General features: G+C 35.6%; 1 protein-coding gene across 17 annotated transcripts in view; it reads right to left on the reverse strand.

Moving 5' to 3' along the window:
* EYA4 (EYA transcriptional coactivator and phosphatase 4) overlaps nt 1–23,867 on the reverse strand; it is a 155,250-nt gene that overhangs the window by 72,374 nt on the left and 59,009 nt on the right. Inside the window, exon 1 of one of the 17 annotated variants that reach the window (XM_035321467.1) lies at nt 14,562–14,811. The exons of the other annotated variants lie outside the window; for them this stretch is intronic. The gene's annotated coding sequence lies outside the window, so the exon portion shown is untranslated. Of the gene's footprint in view, nt 1–14,561; nt 14,812–23,867 lie in introns of those variants that run through there. 17 annotated transcript variants of the gene reach the window in all.

Below are 23,867 nucleotides of genomic sequence, written 5' to 3' on the forward strand. Positions count from 1 at the left end.
TTTCAGCATATTGTGTAGACGTGATGGTGCAGAGACTCAGCCTGAAGAACAATGAAAGCTTGTGTAAGTCTATTCCATAAATATTTAGGCACAAACAATACTGCTACATTTTTTGTTGTTGTTGTTCACTACATTACTATTAAAGTAATGACTTTCTCAACAGGAAATTATGGAGGGACTTGACCAGAAAAATAATGTTTCATTAGAAAATTAATATGTAAATGCATCTAATTAATGTATGCAGTAAAAACCTTAGTAAAGCTTTTTCCTTGTCTCTATTACTTCTGGGCTGTTTTTGCCATCTCTTTGCTATTAAGTTTACAAGCATTTACGTTTGTCAGTTCCCACCAATAACACTCTCTGTCATATTGGCACCAGGGCTCAGATATCAATCCCCAGGTCAGGCGAGTTCAACCACGCACTTCAGCCAGTGCTTGCAGAGCCTGACAGTCACCCAGCACACCCTAACACCCTGATTTTGCAAAGTGATGGCAGGTCCTTTGGTGGGCAATTACCATGGAAGCCCAAAGATAATTCAAACATACACTAAAGTTATTTGAGCGCTTTCAACATAGACAACACATTAAGAGCCCTGATGTTCCTGGGCAGGGAAGAGAATGACTTCTCCAAGTTATGCAAATGTTGTGTACTCACGGACAAGTTGTCCTACCCCTGCTCACACACCTTGTTTTGACCAACATTAAACAAATAAATTGAGATGACTGAAAGATTATGCGCTACCTGCATGGTGAACATAGGCACTACCTGCATGGTGAACATATGAAAAAAAATATATATATATATTATATATATATATTATATATATATATACACATAGTTATATCTTAAAAGGTAGAAAAGCTATGGTCCAATTGTATCAAAAAGACTCACCTCTTGTGAGGTGGAACAAACTCTAGGGAGAAACAAAAACAAAAACAAAACAAAACAAAAGTGTACTAAATATTCAAGAATATTGCAATGAAAACAAAATACTTACAAAATAAGAATATTTCAAGTTTTCAGCTTGGTATGTATGCAGTTTGTCTGTGATCATTATCTGAGAAGCATGCAGTATGAGCACACTGTATATACTTTTCCTTTGAGACTGAATGGAAACTTCATTATGCATCTTTAGGGTCTCTCTTTGAGAGAAAAGACTTAATAAATAAAAATGTTATTTCTTAAAGGAGGATCAGGCATGTGATTTTCTTTCAAGTGGCTGTATGGAATGAACACCATTTTTCTTTAGGGCTACTCAAGTAGGAAAACATATTTTGTTATTCATAAAATTATGCCACCCTTGAAGGTGAACAGAAAATCACTGTGAAAACTTATGATCAAAGACTAAATATCATTTTCTTTGTCTTCAGCTGCACTGTTTTTCCTCTTAATCTGCTTTGCTGACTGTTTTCAAAATAATTAACTTTCACTAACACCACATTTATTTACATTTGCATGTGTTAAATGTTATAAAAAGAACCTTTTTCTTTACTCTTACTCTGTTTTCATTTCCCCCCCCTCTGTTTACACAGGTTTTCTCACCATTTCAGTTATATGCTTGTTGAGAATCATTCACTAGAGTGGTAAGATATCAGTTTCAGTTGTTTTTGAATTTTACCAAATAGTGTTGCAATCTCCTACCCTGTCTGCCTACTACAAAATGCTTGAAATGTTACCGCTAAAAATTCTTAAATCCAATTTTTTAAGAAAACATGCTGTTGAGTTCATATTTTAAGTCATGTAACTATGCTGTTGCGTGGCTTTAGTACCCATAAATTCTGAGGCAGAATCCCAGAACTGGAAGTGGGTGAGTACAAGGTGTACTGGTAGCCAGGAATCATCATCTGTATGAAAGGGTGTCCAAATTTGTTTAGGTTTATAAGCTTCTAAAAACTCTGTTTTCACACCATTAGTGGAGTCCTCTTGTAATCTGGCTCCTGAATTTTTGAAGACCCAATCTGTATTGAATGCTCTTGATGTTCAAAGAGGCTGGAGACAAGAATTATTAATTACTTCTCTTGACTGCCAGGAGCACCTGTGGCATCAGGAAGGGGACTATCCTTCTTTACTTGGTCAGTTCAATGTCCCTCCATGAAGATACCTGGCAATGTCAACAAATAGAAAAATCCTGTAGCCTCAAATATGGGGAGGAAGAACAGGAGAAAAGTCTTAACAGGGAGAGGGGACAGAAACCATGGTGCAAAAGACAAAAGGGATCTGCAGGTAGCAAAATCAGAGGAGGTCAGAAGCCAGCTGAAAGAAAGCGGCTAATATAGGAATGGTTGTGGATAGTGGAGGAGTACTGCGGCTTGTTGGGACAGAACAGAACAGCACAACTTGCTCTCCTCTAATAAGATTTGGGAGTTAAAAACATAATGACAAGCTTGTGCAATCGTCAAATATCAATGAAAGTAACTAGTAGAGGCTTCATTTACCAGTCTACACAGAATAGCAGGCTATTTCTGGTACACCATCTACACTGCACATCTAATTAATGATCCAAGCTGGGAAACTATACTTTGAACTTACAAGATGGTGCACAAATGTTATGTTTAACCAGAAAAATGATGGTCTAATTTGCCTCAAATTGGTGACAATTTTAGTCAATATTTTATACAATTTCTACCTTAATTTCTGCCTTGGTTCTTCAGATTTCAAACATAAACACTGTTTTAAGTGTCTGATACAGTGAGGGCAGCATGAAAATGAGACGCATTTATTAAACACTGAAGAACTTTGGTTAATGTATATAAGAAATATCTACAGGACAAAGAATGATTTTATAGTCATTCTGGAATTTAGGTGCTTCATGTTTAACAAATATAGACTGAGGAACATAAAAAGAAAATCTAACTAAGCATTCACTGAAAAAAGTAGACATGCCCTGGAAAGCCTAGTGTGTCATGTAATAAGAGCTGCACCATAATGCATAAGAGACTGGATTTCCACAGGCCATATTAATTCTGGCATTTCCTTGCTTCTGATGTTTTCCTTTGCAACGTTAACATCCTTTTAAAATGATTTTATTTGACCTCATTACACTGGATGTTAAAGCATGAACTAGTCCTGCTTTGCGAGGTGTTCTCGCACACACATAGTATTAAACTCATAATGCAACACAGGTGAGAAATCCCTTCTAGCACTTACAGTAAGCACAGCTGAAAAATCTTGCAACATCAGCAGTAAATTACTCTGGCAATGAATCTGCTGAGTTCCCTCACCTATGACATAAAATATAGCCTTGAGCACCCCTCCCAGACTGATGATCATTTAATGGGGAGCCTGCAATGCATTTGGTCTGAATGAAGTAGCTCTGCATGGTGGAGCTGTGGAAGATGTGATATCAAGGAGACAAGAGTGAAGAGGGAAAAACACTCTTTGCAGATGCAAAGACATCTCAAAGCATGTCTACATGCTCGTTCAGTTTGTGGTGATGCTACCTCTGATTGGTCTGGAGCGTGGGTACACCAAGTGCACTTCTACTGTCTAGATGCTTCCCTACAGTAAGCTACTGTTGTGTGAAAGCTCACCAGCTCCTACTGACCAGCAAGGGAGAGGTCCAACTCTATGGAATGAGCAGGGGAGGATGGGGAATTCAGGGGAATGTTCTGATGGACATAAAGGAAAAGAGTTTAGCTCAGGATGTCTGTGCAAGTAAAGAGTAAAGAACTGTAGCTTATAGTTCAGATATTTTTCATGTGCAGACTTCAACACTACTTATATACAGCTTTATAACTGTCTTGAAAAAATCTTTAGAAAATAGGCTGTCTGTGCAATGCCTAGTATAACAAGGATTTCCTTCGCTACCACGACACCCTTTGGTACTACAATAAAACAAATAAATTAATAATTTATTGGCCTGCAAAAACAAGGCAAGGACTGGCTTAAAGATACAGTGCTAAGGTATAGTAACAAGTTGTAGGCATTCTATACATGCATATGCTTTCAAACTGATTTTAAGAAAAGATACAAATGTTATTGAAAATTAAGCAGGCTTTCGATGGCCAAATTTAAATAATACTATAGCTATGCATATATATGAAGAGAAAATCTCAGTGAAGGTTCTGCAGAGAGAAACAGAAATGAAGTCATTTAGAGAAATATAATATGAAAATAATTCTAAATAATCCCAAATTCCCAACTGATTTTTTCACAGTAAATCAGTTATGCTACACTTCTAGGTCTCATCAGAGTTTTAGTTACTTAATATGAATAACAATAAAATTTTATAATATAAATTTATATGAAAGTATAAATAATTATACTTTATATATATATTATTAATTGTATGTATTATAATATATATTACATATTATTAATTATATATATTATTATATATATATAAGTATATATAATATATACTTAAAATCAATAATGCTTTAGTTACTTACCATCAGGTGTTAACTAGGTTTCTGACTTAGAAACTTAAACACTGGTGCTACTGCTGAGTGACAGATCTACACAATAGTAAATTGATTTTTTTTCATTTCTTTTTTTTTTTTTTTTCCAAAGTGAAGAGCTGTACATCATTGTATTTGATCTGAATCACATCCTGAGGTAGATTTATTGTATCTCAGTGGATCTAAAAATATAACAGCTCTAATTTCAATTGAAAAATTAAGGAAAACTTGCTATAAGAATCAACTTAACTTCAAGGACAAATTTGAAGAAATTCACTAGATTAAATTTAGTTAAGTATTAAAGTTCTGTTTTTTGTTTGTTGGTTCAAGTTTTCAATTAAATCCTCACTGTAACACTGCAATGCAACACTGACTAAAGTAATGAAGAGGGTTGGCTCCTGGTAAAATTTTGTGCTTCATAGCCTCAGCTTCTCTGAACTAGTCATTGTCTCTACTGATTTGAAGAAGGCACTAACACTGACAAAGCACGTACTAATGTGTTAAATACTTCCACTTTTTGAGATGACTCTCTGTAATAACTTATAATCACCAGTTATCACCGTAATCATCAATATTTCAAATCTCCTGAACAGACCACTGAAGATGATAATGAGAATTAAAATTTGACAGGAACCAGCCTACAGACAGGGCAAGAGGCTGCAAAGCTGTGCTGTATTTCCCATAGATCTTCTTGCACCAGGCTGGAATGATGTGTATTGCCACACTAGAGTCCTTTGCTGGTGTGCACAGTTCATAGGAAATGAAGTAACAAGGGATTCAATCAATCCAGGTAAGTGTATTTTTCATACTTACTGACCATAATGACTGTTTCTTTCAGAAATATTTCACGGTCTTATGGCTGACAGAAACCCTGGTGCTAATTAAATCAGAAGGATTTACCTAATATAAAACTGGGTTTGTATTTGCAAAGTTTTACAGAAGGAGGTCTCATTAAGATGTATTCATGGCATAAACTGATAAAATCTGAGACAACCTTACCTCCTCAATTTTCTCATTCACAGGCTATCTTTAGGGTCAAAACTTTCCTTCCCTGGTACTTTCTTACCAGTGGAAGGGTTTCATACATGTTTGTTTTTGTAAACTGATTAATGGGTTCACTCAGTTCAGAGTTCTAAGTTTCTTTCAAGTTTTTTTTTTTTTTTTTTTTTTTTTTTCCCTCTTTTATACATATACCTGAAAACATTTTAAAACACATTTTAATTTGTCTTTGGCACAAGTACACTTTCAAAAATATCAAAGAGTGTGATGATCTAGTCGTAATTCAAGTCATGGGACTCTGTAAAATACTATCTTCTTGCAATGAAATGCCTTTATTTATACACTGTGGGGAAAAAAAAATCATTCTTTTTTTTCTTTTTGTTTGTTTTCATTAGATGAAAGGAGGAAATATGCTTTTCCTTAACTGGTGGAGCAGGCAGGGCAAATGCCATACCACAATAGCACTTTTTGTTTCAGCATCAGTTACCTAATAGCTCAGAGCTTACAGAACACTTTCCCCTGCCCTGTTGGGAGGATGGGCCATCGGGCTGGCTTCTTTCCCAGAAAGAAAGAAAGGAGCTAGCTCCCCATTCAACAGTTGCAAAGGCAAGGAAGCTCCACCAGTCTGGAAGAGGGAGAAACTCATTTATCGTCCAAGTCAGGTTCAGGAAAAATTTCTAAAGTACTACCACTGGAAAACTCTTACTCCCCACTCCACTTATTTTTCCCTCTCTCTCACTCCCTCACTTTCTCTCTCTCTTTTTTTTTTTTTTTTTTGACCCTTTGTTTTTTTAAAAAATGATGTTAAGTCTGTGGTCTGCTGTTGTCTTGTCAAATCAGCAGTATGCGTCAGTGCAGCTGAATCTGCAAGTACGACTTTGGTGCCTCCCCACTATCTACAAACTGGAAATCAGCTAGAAGATACTGAAAAACACTTCCTGTTTTACTTCAGTTATGGTCCCATGATCTCCCTCAGACTTGCTATAATCATACCATTTTTAATTAGTTTTAAGTGTATTCTTTTTTAAATGTCAATCCTAGATATCATTGATCTCTTTTTTCAGCAGAGAAACACAGTGAGATACAGGAAAAGAGCCATGCTACTCAGTGCTGTCTAGATTTAGTCTTATGATTCCCCAGCTCCACAGATATATCGTAAGCAAACATACAGAAAATGCTTTGGAGTTATCATTTGATATTCAAAGGAATAACAAGTAATCTCCTGTTATATGCATAAAATTCAGTGCCCCCTCAAAAAAACTGAATTATTTTCTTTCCTCCTGCTTTTCAAAACTAACCAGGGCCAAAAAATGCAAAGAAAATAAAAAAAAAATAAAAAAAAAGTAAACTTTGAAGCTGAAATTTAAAGCAATGGAAGTCAGGAAGTTCAAAAGTTAATGTTCCTATGGCTGTATTAACTTGGCCATGTTGCAAATACATCATGCAAATACTTCAAGTTATTTTGTTAAAGGCACATAGTACTGTGCCATAAAGCATAATAAAACATACTGTTTTCTTTTCATGTGGAAGCCATCTTGTATCAACAGTGATACAGTGTCCAGTGCTAATGCTGATTTCTCTACCACAAGACAAGTACCTCTACCACAAGGGACCTCACTGATCTGAAGATGCTGATGCTTCTTTGGGATCCAGCTTTCTTTTAGCTCACTCAACAGTCTACACGCTGAACTTCCAAGTAACAACAGCCAACTTCTCTCCTGAGACTTTTGCCTCATCGGAAAATTACACCTTTCCCCCACTAATATCAAAGAAAATTTGCGTTGCTTTTCCATCCCTCATTTAGAGAAAATAAATAAATAATAATAATAAACAAATGGCCTTGTACTTCTACCTAGGAGCACTGCTGTCCAAGTGCCTTTCATGGGTGTAGCAAACATGGTCACACATCCATTAAATATTCATCCTCACCACAGATGATGAAATACATATATGTAAAATTTCCTCTTGTAATAGAGAAGTCCTTCCAAGCATGTGCTCTTTTTTGTTTGTTTGTTTGTTTTGTGTCTTTGTTTTGTCTTGTATTTTAACATACATATGGTTATGTGCTAAGGTTAAAGGTAATGAACTCCCAAAATGTGCTTAGTCTTGGTCAACAATCTTCAGTTTCTTAGCACTGCTGAGAGGTCCACTCCCTGAACTTTGGTGAGCCTTGAGGAAGGTCCATCTACACCACCACCAGCTTCACCCTCTATTCTATTTTAGAGGTGAATATACATCAGCCGCATTCTTCATCTCTGAGGTAAAGGGGCTTTAAAGACGAGGATTGTGGATTTTAACTATATTCAGAAAGTTCTGGGAATGTAGTTTATGGGAGAAAAAGACCTAGTGTGTTCACAATACTGTGAACTTTGTACTAATTACATTTCTAGCATCAAAGTCTTCGTCAATGTCTAGCCAATTTAAGAATAAACGAATACCTGACTCAAATCACTCTCTGATAGAAAGGCATTGAATAGTTTGGGTCCACTGAAAGCATAATATATGGAATCAGCCACACAACAACTTTGTTCATTAATGATAAAAAGGACATTCCTAGGTTGACTTGAATTACTCAATTCTACGTGGTAGTTACAAGCTGTCTCGGGTGTAGTCACTCATTCACCACTATCACTTTTTGTCCTGGTCAGATACACTTTTGCTTCACTGTTCGTCTTATCCCAGGCTTTTGGGCCCTATAGCTATGGCAAATACAGCCAGACGTAAAGGCAGGGGATAGGTATATTATCTGTGTCTGGCAGCACAACACAAGTTTTGTGACCAGCCCAGTACATACACGCCATACAGAATCAGAAAAAGTACTGATTCATGTAGATGTGCTCATGGAAAGTAGAAAAACTAGTGATGAACCACAGTTTTTCATTACAATTTTTAGTCCATTTATTAAGAAGGACTCAAGTCACTTCTGTGTTCTGGATCCCTCTTCATCTCTCAGGAGAGAAAGTGATTTTAAGCAGATAGTGTTGTATGTGATAGAGAACCAGAAAGACAGGAAGGTGTAACTAAGTGTTATTCAGAGATCAAAAAAAGATCATCTAACTTTTCAATTAAAGCAACTCACTTCCACATCCTGACTTGAGCTCAGGCTGTACGTGGTCTAAAATATCAACTTGAAATAAATTATCTTGTAACTGGCCATTGGGTAATTTATCTGTGGTCAGGCTCAGGAAATAGGAGGCTTGACTATGGCTGCAGGAAAGGACCACTCCAGACTCTTGGCTTGTCCAGCTTCAGTTGAACTCCAGCATGTTTGACAGAAAATAAATAAATAAATAAATATAAATATAAATAAAAAAATCCTGCTCTGAAAGGTGATTATTTTTACCAGAAAGGATGACAGTTGTTAACTGCTCTCCTTCACAACCCTGAAAGGCAGGAAAATTTCTATGTTGAGTATATGTACTAGGATTTGGGAATGCAACAGGCAGTGACTAACTGCACTAATCGCAGGAAATGATATGCTCCTGCCTATATTCACATGGACATGCATTGGTACCACCTTCTCATTTCAACAGCTCTGAGGGTAACAGAAATGGTTAATTGAGGCTATGTTGTATTAAGTCCTTTAGCAAAGGGCATTTGTTGAGCTAGAGTTGTCAAAGATTGGGGCAAAACTACGAAGATTTAAGCATAAGTCTAAATAAGAACATGATGGTTAGGCTCATTATCCAGCAAAACAATTTAGAATAAAGAAGGTAAGCATGTGAATATGCCTTTGTAGGATGGGGGGAGGGGGGCTAAATTAATGCCAAACAGCAACAGGTGGATGGAGTGAGTAGACAGGTTGGAGGGAGGACAATCACGGTAACATGAGCAGGTAATATGAACACGATCTTAGCTCAGCACCTGCCTACCCATTAGCAGCTAGCAGAGTCCTTTAGGCATTCTGGAAGATGGAGATAGATGGAGACCAAGTTAAAACAGTATTCAAATAAAAATAATAAACAAACAAAACAAAAATAAAACAAAAACAAAAGCTGCCCTCCTATTCTATTCTTACTAGTGTTAGATCAGAGATACTCAGCTGTAAGTATCTGTCTTTTCAACAGGTACTATCTATGAATCTGAACATAGATTATTTGGTCTAGGAAAATAGTCCAAGGTAAAGTCATCAGCTAATTGTACAATGTTAGTATTTTCTGTACCATTCACAGAAGCTATTCCAATTAAAAAGATGTACTTAGAGATGACGACATTACAAATCACAAACAAAAGTGGATTCAAGACTGGAAAAAAAAAAAATATGGAAGAGAAGCTAATACATTTTTAGGCATCATATTCCACCTTGAAAATTACCAAGTAAACCTCCAGTACATGTACAGTAAGCAGCTGTCTTTTTTCTTCAGTACCATACATTTCTGTTCTTCCTCATTATTGTCACTAATTTGCTTAGTATTGTAGAAATAATTTTTAGCAGCTGTTGTAACATTAATAAACTACACCAGATAACCAAAGACTGTGGCAACCTACTTCCATTAGAGTATGAATGCAAAAAATTCTCTGTAGCTCAAACTACTTGCTAGTCAAAGTAAGATAATCAGTTCTTTATGGTCCATATGTTGTCTAACTCATGAAGAAATAATTTGTTAGCAGAAAGATAAAGTAACACACAACACTGCAGTATAAAATTTCACAAACAACTGGACATAATCCAAAGACATATTCACATGCATTTGTATCATCATGCAACAGAATGTAGTTAGGTTCTGGTTAGTTTCCAGTGTCTCTAGAAAACTTCCATAAAAGCGTTTTCTAAAACATTTTAAGAAAATGCTGCAACAAAACAAGTCTTTTTTATAAAGGGTGGAGAAACAAGAATAATAATTTACCTAAGACAAACTACAGATAAAGGAATTTCTAAGAAGTGCATAAGAAAATATAATACATGCATTGTACATCTAGTTACTCTACTCTTGCAAGTAACAGAGAAGAAAAATACTATTTAGTGAGACTACATTTATATATATATATGGTGTGCGTATATATATATAATTTACATTTATTTTTTAAAATATTAATGAATAAGTGAACTCCAGGTACATTTACAACACAACACCTGCTAAAAATATTATAACTGTCACAGTGTTAAAATGACATCCAGGGAAAATAATCACAGAAGAATAAATATTTCATTTAATTTATATAGAGGAATGTAATATGTTTGCTTTTACAGTAGTAACAACAACAGCCACAATTAGAATGCATGTTAAAAACTCTTCCCATTCTTTCTTTTCATTTTGCTTTATGCTATAGTTCTTACCACTAGCCAGAATAGCTGTATTTATAGTAAAAAGAATGTAAATAAATCTCAGGCCATCATCTAATAATATATTTTTCATTATTAGTCAACGGGGACAACATCAGAGGTAATATAGCTCTTAAAATGCCACAGAAAGAATCACAAGATGCCTTGATAAATCATATTTCACTTCATATATAAGCCATTTTTCCCTCATTTTTCAGGTTTGAAAGTTTGACTGGTTCATACTACTATATACTACTTTACACTAGCATACCCAAAACATTTTTCAGATTTTTCATTATACTGTTATTTTAAAATGTATATTTTACTTTAAAAATAAAAAGTTTTATAAATAGAAATAGTAAGATCAGATTTCCAGAAGCAATTAACTGTTTGTTTTTTTTTTTTGGTGTTTTAATTTCTTTTTTATTATTATTTTTTTCAAATTCATACGACTTTGTTTATATTTGCAGTCCTCCATTAAATTATTTAACCAACAGGCAATTACTTGGAATAAGGCATTCCTCCAATTTATTTTGGATGGCTTTATACACATCTCAAGCATTAAATGAAAAGCTCTTTTGCTTAGGAGAATATAACAAGCAAGATTCTCTAAACTCTGAAAGCATTCAAAGCAAAAGCAGGAGACAGATTAATAGTGAAGGATAAATTTCATATACCAAGGTCAACTGTTAGAAATGACAATAAAGTATATTTCAGGGCATCTGCCATACTCTCTCCCATATCCTTTCCAGGCATATTCAATGGAAAGGGTATGCACATTTGCCCCTCTTTTAAACAAACAAGCAAGTGTCCTTTGTCTCCTGCCTGAACATGCCAAGGCTTCTGCATCTTTTGACTCCCCCTCCCTTCTCTCCTGCCTCCCCAACCTGCGATACTGGAATGTTTTGGCCACAAGGTTAAGAAAGATTCCCCCATTCATCACAACCTGCCAAGCACAACAGGGTCACAGTCCCAGCCATAGTCCTGCCGCTTCGCTAATCTGGCCTCAGCACAGGCATGAAACTTCAAAGATCTTTTTGCCACAGGCAAAAATTAGTCCTTATTTGCTTTAAAATCCAAGTATCAATCAAGTTAAACTGTGCTTCAGTGGAGCGAACACTCTGGGTGCTCAGAGGAGCACATACATTTGGTGCTCAGTTCTGACTCTAATTGAATGCAGAGCTCACCTGGACCAGCAGCACAAATACTTCAAGTGCCACAAAAACTTAACTGCGAGATAATTCCTATTATCCAAAAAGCAACCCCTGGTAAAAAGAACTGTTCAAACATGCATGCAAGCACATGAGAATGCATATTTGTGTGTGTAAATAAATATAATACATACGGAATCTCTGTTCATGTGAAAACACTTCAAATTATTTTCCCTTCCAAACTTTTTATTATCAGTAATACCAGATGATCAGCCAGAGTTATATAATTGTAAAGATCAGTTAACGACCTTTAAATATTCCTGAAATGAATTTTGGAAAACAATTACAGATTTACTATGAGAACACACAGAGAACTTTGGTTTAATATTTAGTAATCAAATCTTCAATTAACTATAGCTAAAATAATAGCATATTCCACTATTCTGGGATACTGCCTACGACTGTTCAATCCAATACAAACAAAAGAATAATTACACTTTTAAATCAATCCAGGTTTTTCAATATATATTTTAACTGCATCCTTTTGGAGATAAAAAGGGATTTGTTTAAAATGAGCTGTTTAAAAACCTTCACATTTTCTTCAGATATATACTTATAACTGATTATTGTTTAATTGTGTATTAGCTCAGAGCAAAGAATAAGCATTGCATTAAGTTGTGAAATAAACTGCATATGATACTCAAATATTATATTTCCTGTTAAGCCATTAGTGAAATGCAAATTTTTGGATTTTTCCAAGAGTAATTGAAAATAGAGTTCATAAAATAAAACACACAAAAAAGTAGAACATTAACCAGAACATTAAAATCTACAAACAGTTCACATATCTTTTACAGATAAATATGATACAGCTATGCTCTCTTTAATTTTAAAATACTGAAATGATATATTATGTTAAAATTTGAACCATTTCTAAATTAACATTTACGAATTCAATTTTAAAAGTAAAGATTAAAACTAAATAAAGTGCTAAGTATTTCCTAGATTATCCCAAAGTACACATAACTTTAATAAAATTTAAGTATAGCTACTTGCAAACAGAAAACAAAAGATTTTTTTTTAAATGTAATAATTCAAGTAGGAGACAGTATGTAGTTTGTTTTTCTTATGTTTCCTCTATTTTACAGTATCTTCAGACATTTTTACTAAATCCCCATCTAAGTTTACAAATTAACATGGACTTCTAATTTTCTTTAGCAGTTGAATTAGCTTCCCTGTATGCACACTCAAACGTGCATATACATGCTTGCATGATCATACAAACAAACAAATATTTCCCCAAAGCCAAATTCTAGTTCTTTTGCTTGAGATTACTATAGTGCTACATGCCTGATGCTACTTGATTTACTATAGCATTTAACAAGTTACATTACGCAGTTCAATAAATCCAAAATTATGTTAGAAAAATCCTTTGGTGAGAACTGTTTTTTTTCATTCAGGAATTTAAAGTGTTCTTTGCTTTATGTATCTTTTCAGAATTTACATTTGGTTTACCTTAGCAGATAAAGACATTACAATGGCAAAAAAAGGTGGTGAGACAGTTAAAAGCTGTTTAGCTGAAATGTATTTCAGAAAAGAGTGAGCAGTCCAAGAAAAGAAACATGTAATTGGATACTGCTACTTGCTGCTCACCAGACCCCAGAAACAAAATCGAAGAACTTATTGGCTGTAATAATTTATCATACCTTTCTTCAAACAGGTTCCCTAAACATTATAGTTCCCTATAGCAGTAAATCAGTTTTTACAGAGAGACCAAACCGGGCTGCCCTTTCTCCTCTAGTGCGTTGTTTGCTTTCCTAGGACAACGAAGCGGTGCTCCCGGTACAAGCCCCCTCTGAGTCTCCCTGAATGGAGCAGGCGTTTCAGCAGCTGGAGGGTTGTGCCAGCTCACATAGTGGCTCCCTGCGCACAGCACGGCAGCAGCATCGCTGTGCCTGCCTGCTACACTGGCTCGAAGGCAGAAAAAAAGCATTCGAGTGCAACAGCAACGTGTGCTCCCACACTCCCTGGTCAAGGCAGTTTTTAATCAGAGTTTGTTTTCAGAAAAAAAATGAGCTATGTAATTACAAAACCCATTTAAAAGTTTGAAACAGTCATAGTGCTCAAATATAAAGACACAGTGCTAACTGGCATATAATGCTACAGGGATATAAAGTGTGCTTTAAGGGTGCATTATGTATTCCAAACTAATGCCTAACCAAGTTAGAAATGAACTAAATGGACTGAAATGTAGTAGTAAATTAAAATCTCTATTTGCCTCCACATTTTTTTAGTTTAGGGCTAACTAATTTCAGCTCTGCTTGTCTAGGCACCTGTCTCAGCATACTAGCCTTTAAGCGTCTCTTACAATGATGTTATTGAGTAGCCCAACCAACAAACTGCCTAAAGATGTGACAATATGTGTCATTCACAGCATACTACAGAACAACACCCTTCATTTTTTACAGCACTTAACAAGTCACCTCCTGTGGTAATAAAGAGTTGCTCCCAAAAGAGGAAAGTACTTGAGGGATTCGGACAAATGACTACCTAAATTACTGTACACCACAACCACTATTAACAAATCCATTGTTCTAAAACCAAGTTTGAAACTGCTACTATAGAAATGAAAACAAAAACTCCTTTTCAGAATAAATCCAAATGCACAATTAATACCCACTTACATTTCCCATTGTATCACTGAACAATTGCATCAGTATTGCAAATGGAAATCCATCATAACCTTACCTCATTTATCTCCAAAGAACAGAACCAAATTCCCCAAATGTGTGAAGTCACCAGGACACACACACAAATAAAAGAGTGCCTGTGATGTTCAGCACTAATTAACTTCCACTGTTCAGCCGCTAAGGTGTTCAGGCAGGTTTTCCAGACAAAAACCTTATCCACCGGCCAGCTATGACTTTCTAAACTCAGAAATACTGAAGACACTTTGTTCTTCCCTGAACTGTCAGACCGAGCCTCGCACAGTCAGATTACTTAAGTTAACTAAGAGGAGATCTGGATAGTAAACATGCTTGGCTCTGTCCAATGGCTTTCCACACCCTTCTGTTTATAGTAAGATGACTTGCATTCAGAGGTCACCCCATCAACAGCTCCTGTCTTTCAGTGGGTATCTAATGCGCTGCATTTATCCCAAGGCTCTTTTAATGAAACCACCTTCCCAGTCCCTGCTCGCCTGCTGTCGCTATGACACATCTGCTCCTTATTGTACCAAGTCCCATTAAGTGTTAAAATAAGGAGACCTACCTGGGCATATATCCTGCAAGTAATACTGATATTTATGAGTGCTAACCTTGTCTGTGAATATTCACAAAATAAAGTGTTTTTTTAAGATCAAAGAAAGAATTTTGCAGGTAACATTCATCTTGTGAATAGAAAAAAAATGGGAGGGAGGAAGATGGATGCCATTGTTTGATCTGGATTTTAAAACTTTTACATATACTCCCTCAAAGGACAATGCCTGTGCCTGTGCCAGATAATATTTACTTGAATATGTTAACATGCTGGAAACAAGAGATGAGGAGTATCCTCGAGGTCTGCTGCGAAATGACACACAGCCAAGGAAAACAGGGGTCAAGTGCCAGGACCCCAGTGCAAACACCAAGTCAATTCTATGCTGAAAGAATACAGGGAACTGATTGCTCTTACAAAATATAGTAAATATGCAGCAGCGTACAGATCACTAGCTCTCATTTTTGATGCACACAATATGCTACTGGTTACTAGTGTTCTTTGATCCAGCTGGCAACTGTTATTTTCTTCATACAACACTGCAAACCAAAAAGGCAAAATCCAAGCTTACATTTCTTTACTGTACTGGTAATTACTCATCACAACAGCTGTATCTAAATAAACTATATCTTAAAATGGGAACAAGAACATGGTGTTTAGCATTTTTCTTTGTAAGTCCAACGTCCTATAAAAATAAGAATTGAGAACCATTTCCAAATTTCTACTGGTACTTTGTTCTTCACTTCTGAGCCATCAGGCAACACTCAAAAGTCAGCCTTGTTTCATGGGGAGACATGGAACTGAAGATGGCACTCTCTCCCCACACAAACCCAACCTGACTGCTGCTCAGAAATGCTCTTTGAGTGAAAGTTACACCTGCAGCACATTTTCGGCACCAGTTTTTGTCACCACTACAACATCCAAATGACAGATAGCAGCTTGGCTCCGTTAGAGCTAATAAAACATGATTGATGAACTGGGCTAGAAAGCTACGTCAGTTCAGATTAGGATATTTGTGCCATCATTTGACAGGTCCCACGCTTTATTATTAGAATGGACTGTCAGGACTTTAAGAGCCACTAATAAATGCATCCATCCAGATCCCTCGATGCCTTTTTTTGTACCTAAACCTATTTAGGCAGTTTAAGTGCAAAATATTTTTAATTGGAAGTTTTGCTTAATTTTTATAAAATACTTATGCTTAGGAACACAATATACGTCCTTAAACAGGTGCCTGTCAGCTGCTATTATCTCATGCTCTGAAAGTCCAAGTAATCCTCATTTTACTGCATTATGTGGTATAATAAAGGCCCACCTCTTTGACAATGAAAACCCACTGGAGCATACATAAAGAATTGGGGAGAGCATAATCAGCTTTCAGATGTTGTTTTTGACATTAGCATTGGGCATAACCTCATTCTTAACTGCTGAAACAACTAAGAAAGTTTGCTAGCGCAAGACTACGAACAAGCAATTGCTTATTTCACCATCAAAAAAGGGAAAAAAAGGAAAAAGCAATCATGGAAAATGCTGCCAAGGAAAGATTGAAAGCCATGGGATAGATACGAACAATGAGTTCTGCCACTGAAAACCTTGGACACTGCTCTACAAACTGCAGAGGCATCACAGTAGTAGATGAGGAATAAAATGTGCCTCTTCTACCAGGCATCAAGGCAGAGGAAGTGCAGCCTGGTTGTGGATTCCCCGAGTATTTCAGGAGCATGCCCTCACCCCCTTCATACACAGGAGGTCTTCAGACAGTGTCTCCAGAGCAGAGGAGGCTCACTTGCCCCCCCCCCCCCCCCCCCCCCCCAGCCCCACCACTGGGGGGCACCACACTCTGTCCTCCTGAACATCCCCGTCTCCTGTCACAGACCAACACTTCTCTGCTCCCAGGAAGGCGAGGACCAACAAAATGACCATCAGTCTTCCTCTTTTTCCCAATAAAGCAAGATAGTTCTATCGTTTCACAGGCCTGTGTGCCTGACACCAAACTTAGACGCTTTTAATGGTAATGTTAGTTTATCTCATTAAAGAATGAACACAGTGGTGGTGACAAAAGAAATAAATCAAAACCATAATTCTGTGTACATAGCAATACTATCAAAAGATGATCAGAGAAAATCATTACATCTACAGCAAAACTTTCTTTCTTTGATAGACAGGGAAACCACTGTCCCAGTATCTCTGTGACTAATGAGCGACTTCATTTGCAAATTGAGATCACCAAGGGGGGAGCTGTTTTCTGTGGACACATAAATGGGGAGTTTCTTTGGGCCTTTACACCACCATTCTAAGGACACAAATATAAAAGAAAGGAACATTAAACAAGAGTATTGCAGATATTAGTGAAATAAAAAAAAAAAAAAAAAGGAAAAAAAAGAAAAAGAAAAAAAGAAAATGTATTAATTTGAGAAAATGTGAAAGTGTGAAATGTTAGGTGTTTTGAATTTCTCAATTAGTTCTGAAACTGAATGTGTTTGGTTTAGGGTCACAATAATGAAAATTGCTTCAGATATAATTTGGAATTCTCTTCTCAGTGATGCTTCTTATTCTGTAGTTTGCTTTGTACATTGCTGTTCACTGCTTGCCAGCAATAGCGAGAATAACAAAGCAAAAGCCAATGCTTATTTACCTTTTACATAGTCACAAACTAAAAAACTGTCCAGGACTAAATAAGCTTCAGGTACTGTTACATCCACATCTTTCTAAACTAATAAAAATAGCAGGAGAGGTAAGAAAGATTTCTCTACTACTTTTTTTCTCCTTTTTCCTCTAGGTGGAGAAATTGGAGAAAAGGAAAATGCTTTATCTATATAAGCACTAATCACTTATTCAGATACTGATGGGAACACATGGTTCCCTTGAATGCAATTTTGCAGTTGCTTTTTTTAAAAAACTGTTCCTTCAGATTTCATAATATGATATGTGAAGTACTTCTCAAGATACATTAGAGGGAAAAACACACAACAGCAGCAAATTTTGTTGCTGTAGAGCAAGCCTGTCTAACGCATTTTGAGAGTCACTGCTATTTCACATTTTGAGTCAATAAGGTTTTTGAGCAATACAGTGATACAATTGATGACGAATGCAAGGAGAGCACTTTTTGAGAAAGGGCTCCTTATGAGATTTTGGTTTGGTCAACAGTTTCATAATTATAGATCAAATTCAATGCCAAATAAATATTTTAGTGGACTCTGATCTTGCATTCAAAGAGGTTTTGAAGGTGCTTTGATCACAAAAACTGTGCAAGGCAGTGACTTCGATCCCCCTCAGGGCCTCTTTACATTTCCCTGGCTGTGGGACTGGGTCTCACAGGTCATGACAGGCCCTAGGGGTATGAACCTCCAGCCAGGCTGGTCTAATGGTGCCTCAAACCAGCCCAATTTTGTCAAAAAAACAATCTCAACTGCTTTTAACTTCTTTGTTTGTTCCTCTTTTTAGCTACAAACTGTTGGAAAAAATAAATTCTCAGGTCTTAACTGCAATGCTTTTTCAATAAATTTTAATTAAATTTACATTTATAAACCCCTCTCAGATGCATTTGTCATCTCTGATCTATTTGTTTGTTGTTTGTTTGTTTGTTTTGTCTAAAATGTTTATGTTGCAACTCCACAACACCTGATAGATCTTACAGGAGGCCAGACTTTCCTTTGAATTGCATGTCACAATTGCCTCCTACCTGCTCCAGGGCTTGTTTTTAAAAGCAAGAGAGATAAATAAAATCATCACTATTTTAACAGTTCTATCGATAGGCGATACTGTATTTGTTAGACTCTGGTCACAACTAAAGCTGTTATGTTCTACCTGGACAGTTAACATCTTACAAGTCATGGAGGAAAGTTCAGTTTCATCACCATCCCTGTCACCTTCCCTTACTTTATTCCTCTCAGCCTTGCAGAAAGAGGCATCTCAGGTACAGAGAACAAAACAGCAGACGTCAAGATATCTGTGGCTGGATGTCAAGATATGACAACAAGCAGAAGCTATCTAAATTGCTGAATTTGAAGTAGAAATAGATATAGCAGTACATCAAATTTACAAACAGTGATAATTGAAAAAGTTTATTAACAACAACAGACCATAAATATTTGAAAGTACATTCCCAAAAGAGCTTAAAAATCATTTTTAAAAATTGCCTGTTTTTTCTTTACTCACATTTTCCAATTTATTTGTACAGTCTTACATGTAACTTAGTAAAACACAAGTATACTTCGTCATGTCTTTAACTTGAAATATTAAGCCTTTGATATTAAGCCTTTAACTCAAAACATTAATATCATAAATACAAAATTGTCAAAACTGGAAACAGTATTTTTGCCTCAGCATCTCCATCTCATTTTTTTTTTTTTCCACCGATCTCCCCCATGAAATTTTGTCTAAAAGTACTTACTTACATCTTAATCTCAGGGGGAATTTTAAGAGACTCTGATACTAATTCTGATATAAAACAAAGTAACTTGAATTAAAAATTGAAACTGAAATTTAAAACAAGAGAAATCCGGAACATTTCAAAATGTACTTAAAGTTCAAGGGACAAATTATATGAAAAGAGTTTTCATATAATTTCTCCTAAAGCGAACTTGTCATGTAACACTTTACCTAAGGCATTAAAGGTAAAAATAATTTTTAAAATGTCAAAAAAAATGTCACCACATTTTCTAGGGCCCCAATCAAGATCAGCGCCGGGCATACAAACTGAAAGTTTAAAATCTAGTTTTTCCTTAAGGCTCTGCAGAGTTAACTCTAGTATAATCTTCAAAGTTTATTTTATGATCAAATAAAATGTTTATTTAAATAAGTACAGGAGAGAATTACAGTTATGTGAAAGCTGGGAAGAGGATTTTAAATTTTTAAAGCATATCCTGGAAGCTGCAAGGGAAATAAGAGGCTGAATTGTTAAGAGTTTTTTGACTTGAACTTCTGATTAACAGACCACAATTTCTATCATTTTCACCATTATGACTTCAAAGACACTTCTTAAAAGTGTTGTTAGTATTTTACTGCTCTTAGTCAGGCCTCAATCTAGGTAATATCCAGTCTGAGCAGACAAAGTGCTATCCATTTTTTTTTTTCTCTCTCTCTTTTAATTATTATTATTATTTTTTCTCCAGATGCTTTTCACTGCTAGTACTGAGCATTTTTTTTTAGCTATTGCCTTGCTCTTGCAAGGCAACCAGTTCTCCTTCCTCTTCCCCCCTCACCCCTCATACACGTGGCTATTGTACATGCTCAGAAATAATGGTCTGAGGAATGGTATGATATATTTTTCAAATAAAACAAGGGCTCTATCCTTGCTTTAACTTACTGTTTATTTTGAAAGCTGACTGGCACCTTCATAATTTCCATAGGCCTCCTCACCAGAAAGCTAGAGCAATATCAAGCCCAAGATAACTAAAGCAGGGATTCCTAAACTGTGGTATGCAAACCACTTCAAGGCGGTGCTCTTGTGCTGGGGCAGGCAAAGCAGGAGCAACAGGCAAAAAACAGCAGCAACAGAGCCTGACCTTTCTGGGCACAGTGCTAGGATTCACACTGTTTATTTGTGCCTGGAGCAAAGCCTGATGTGGTAGGGGAAGTGCTTTTTACATGAGGGAAAAGATGGTGTTTAGCTTCTGACTTGGGAGACACGGGAATTAAGGAATGGCTGACTCACCCTGAAAAAGACTGTGCATAAATGACTGTTTTCTAGCAAGTAATCTCTTTCAGCTACCACTCTAATGGTTCAACAAAAGCAGTGTTTTAACCAGTGTCACCTCCTTTACTAGGATTCATACAGAAGTATGGAACAAAAATTTGGTTGGCTTTTTTTTTTTTTTTTTTAATTATTATGAACTTTCAATGTAACATGATAAATTTATATATGCATTAAAAATAAACCAACACAAATAAGGCACTACAAAATAAAAAATAAATTATAAAAGCTTGTGCAGTATTCCACTAAACAAAACCAAAGAAAAGCTCTCTTTGGGACTGAATGAAGTTTATCTTTCATATCCTGAGAGAAGCCAGCCACATTACAAAACAATGGTTTTAATTGCATGAAAAAATGATCCTCAAGTAAAAATGGAATACATGAGCTACATAGGATATTACAGGGAAAGTTCTTGGTCTTCTCCATATCTAGGTGTGGATATTCCAAAAAGACACCCAGCCTAGCTGGGTCAGTTAACATTTTAATATCCTTTAAAAGTTCGAATGAAAGCTAAAATAATAAATACAGTTTCTGGTACAAAGATTTGATAGCTCTTTCTGTATAACTACATTTTAGCTTGAAGTCATCAATGTGTTAATAAAGAACCCATACTCTGAAAGTACTGCTAAGCCATGCTGCTGATTCTTTACAGATGACACTGTAACTGTGGGGCATCTTAGTATTCCATATTTTTAAAGTGGGCGTGTGTTGCTAAAATCATCCCTTAGAAACACAATTCTAATGATATTTTACTATAATTAGTTAATTAATTTCTTATTTATTTTATTTCTTTAGGGTAAGATGTCCATGCTTTTCCCATAATACTCTCATAAGGTTTGTATCAAACACAGTGCTTATAAATTCACTCTTTTGAATGTATATGTACTTGTGTGTATCAAAGGAGAACTTGCACAGAAGTTTCCATTTTTTTTCTTTGTTTGTGTTGGCAGCTTTACCAGTGGGAATTGCAAAGAATTTCACAGCCTGGCAAAGGGAGGAAGTGACATCTCTATATCCCCAAATTATCCAGCTTTCAGCAGCTTGCTCCTTTTTCTGCTGTGCTACACTATAGGCTTTTATTTATTTTTCTTTCAGTGACAGCCTACTGCTTAAATAAAACACAATCCTCCCTCTTTGTAAATTTATTAAATACACCCTTTGCTTTAAACTATTGTAACCTGAAGTCTAAGTTCATTTTTAAGTACTTTGAAACCCAGAAAAGATGTGGGAGCATATTATGCTCTCTAGACAAGCTCATCAGTTTGGTGTGGAATGCACCACAATAACCAAGAGCACAATGTGGCTTTTGGCTTCCACAAAGAGTTTTGCCAAAGCACCTTTGTATTAAACTGATCACCTGCTAAACTCTACAAGCTTTTAAAATTTGTAAAATCACTTAAAACTCTGTACTGCTTCATGTGCAAGAATTCTATAGTATTTTTCAAATACACAGATTTAAAAATAGAAACACAATGCTATTAATGTCCGTTTTGACAATACTCTGCTTTCCTTCAGTGTCGATCTAAAATTATCCATGACATACTACCAAAATTTGGCCCTTCCTTTATCTTTTGCCTGGTATCTCCATGTATGAAGTTTTAATTCAGTGAATTATTTTTTTTCCCTCATCAGACTTGCAATTCCACTACAGTCAATAGGGTTGCACTGTTGCAAGAGCAAAATTTGAATCAGGATACAGATTTCAACACCGCTCTACTCAAAAATATAGTATTTCAGAGGTTTTACTGCAACTTCAAAGGCGGATCATCTTACAAGTGACTAGTGCTGGAGAGCAAACATCATCATCATAACCAATTTTTCAGCATCAGCAAAAGCATTTGGAAGAATAACTTGTATTATATCATGATTATATCTCTGTTTCTGGACACAAGTACAATAACTTAGTCAAGTCGTTTCTACATGCTATTTAGATTTGCATATATAAATGAAGAATAAAATATGTCAGGAGATACCATGATTTATGATAATTTAGAAACTTTAGTAAAATCAGGATACTGTTACTGTCATGAAACATTAGTTATAAAGTGCTTTGAAATGGTTAACAACAACAAAATAAATAAATAAATCTATAATGATGTTGTGTTTTGTTTTTATACCTATCAATTTATTTCTTCCCTAAAACACACCTCTCTATATATATATATTACTGCCTAAACAAGGAACTTAGAATTCTGTTTCTCCAGATAGGCTTTTAATAATTTCCAATAATTAAATAGTACCTTTTTTTCAAAATAGAGAATAAAATATAGAAGCTTCAATGACTTTTTCTGTGGAGAAAGAAATGAGCCGAAATACACACAAAATGAGAGTATTTGAGGAAAACCTAGTTACTTTTGCAGGTGAACAAAACTTCCTTCAAACTGGAAACCAAGAACCAAACTCAAAAGGAACACAGATAAAAAACACAAATGGGATTTCCTTGTAGCACAGCAAAACAATTTTTTCTCAGTTTTAAAGATAGTGTAGTGATTCTGATCATTGGTAGAGTACAGATATATAGATAAAGCTTTTTCTTCTTTGTCAGACAGACACAACTGTAGTTTGCCAATTTTTAGAATACAAGAAAGTGTTTTGGAGATGTACATTCAGGAAAGGTATTTCTTTTTAAATACTGGTTTCTAAGCCAGTGAGAGTGTTTGGCACAAACTGTAAAAATGCTTATGCATATGTTTACTTCTTCACATGTGAATTGTTTCATTGGTTTTAATAAGATTATTTAGTGTGCAGTTAGGCATATGTGAAAATCACTACCTGAATGGAACCAGAAATAGAATATGGTTAAGCTTCCATCTGATATTTCAAGTCCTTCCATCTGATATGTCAAGTCAAGATATTTAAAATTCTCTTTACCAGGTTTGTAATTGTTGGCTTTCTCAACAAAAACAACATCACATTGTAATGTGTGTAATTAGAAATGAGACTTACACAGCACACTTATTTCTAGAGAGCTACAAATACTTCGAGATGTTATTGAAAAATGTATATAGTGCATAAAAATATAGCTCCAGAGATTTGAAACCACTCAAAAACACATACTCATTCAAAATGAATCCACTAAAAATAACTTCAGTTTTAGCTAGAGT

Source organism: Oxyura jamaicensis, chromosome 3, assembly GCF_011077185.1.
Source record: "Oxyura jamaicensis isolate SHBP4307 breed ruddy duck chromosome 3, BPBGC_Ojam_1.0, whole genome shotgun sequence".
Lineage (NCBI taxonomy): Eukaryota > Metazoa > Chordata > Aves > Anseriformes > Anatidae > Oxyura > Oxyura jamaicensis.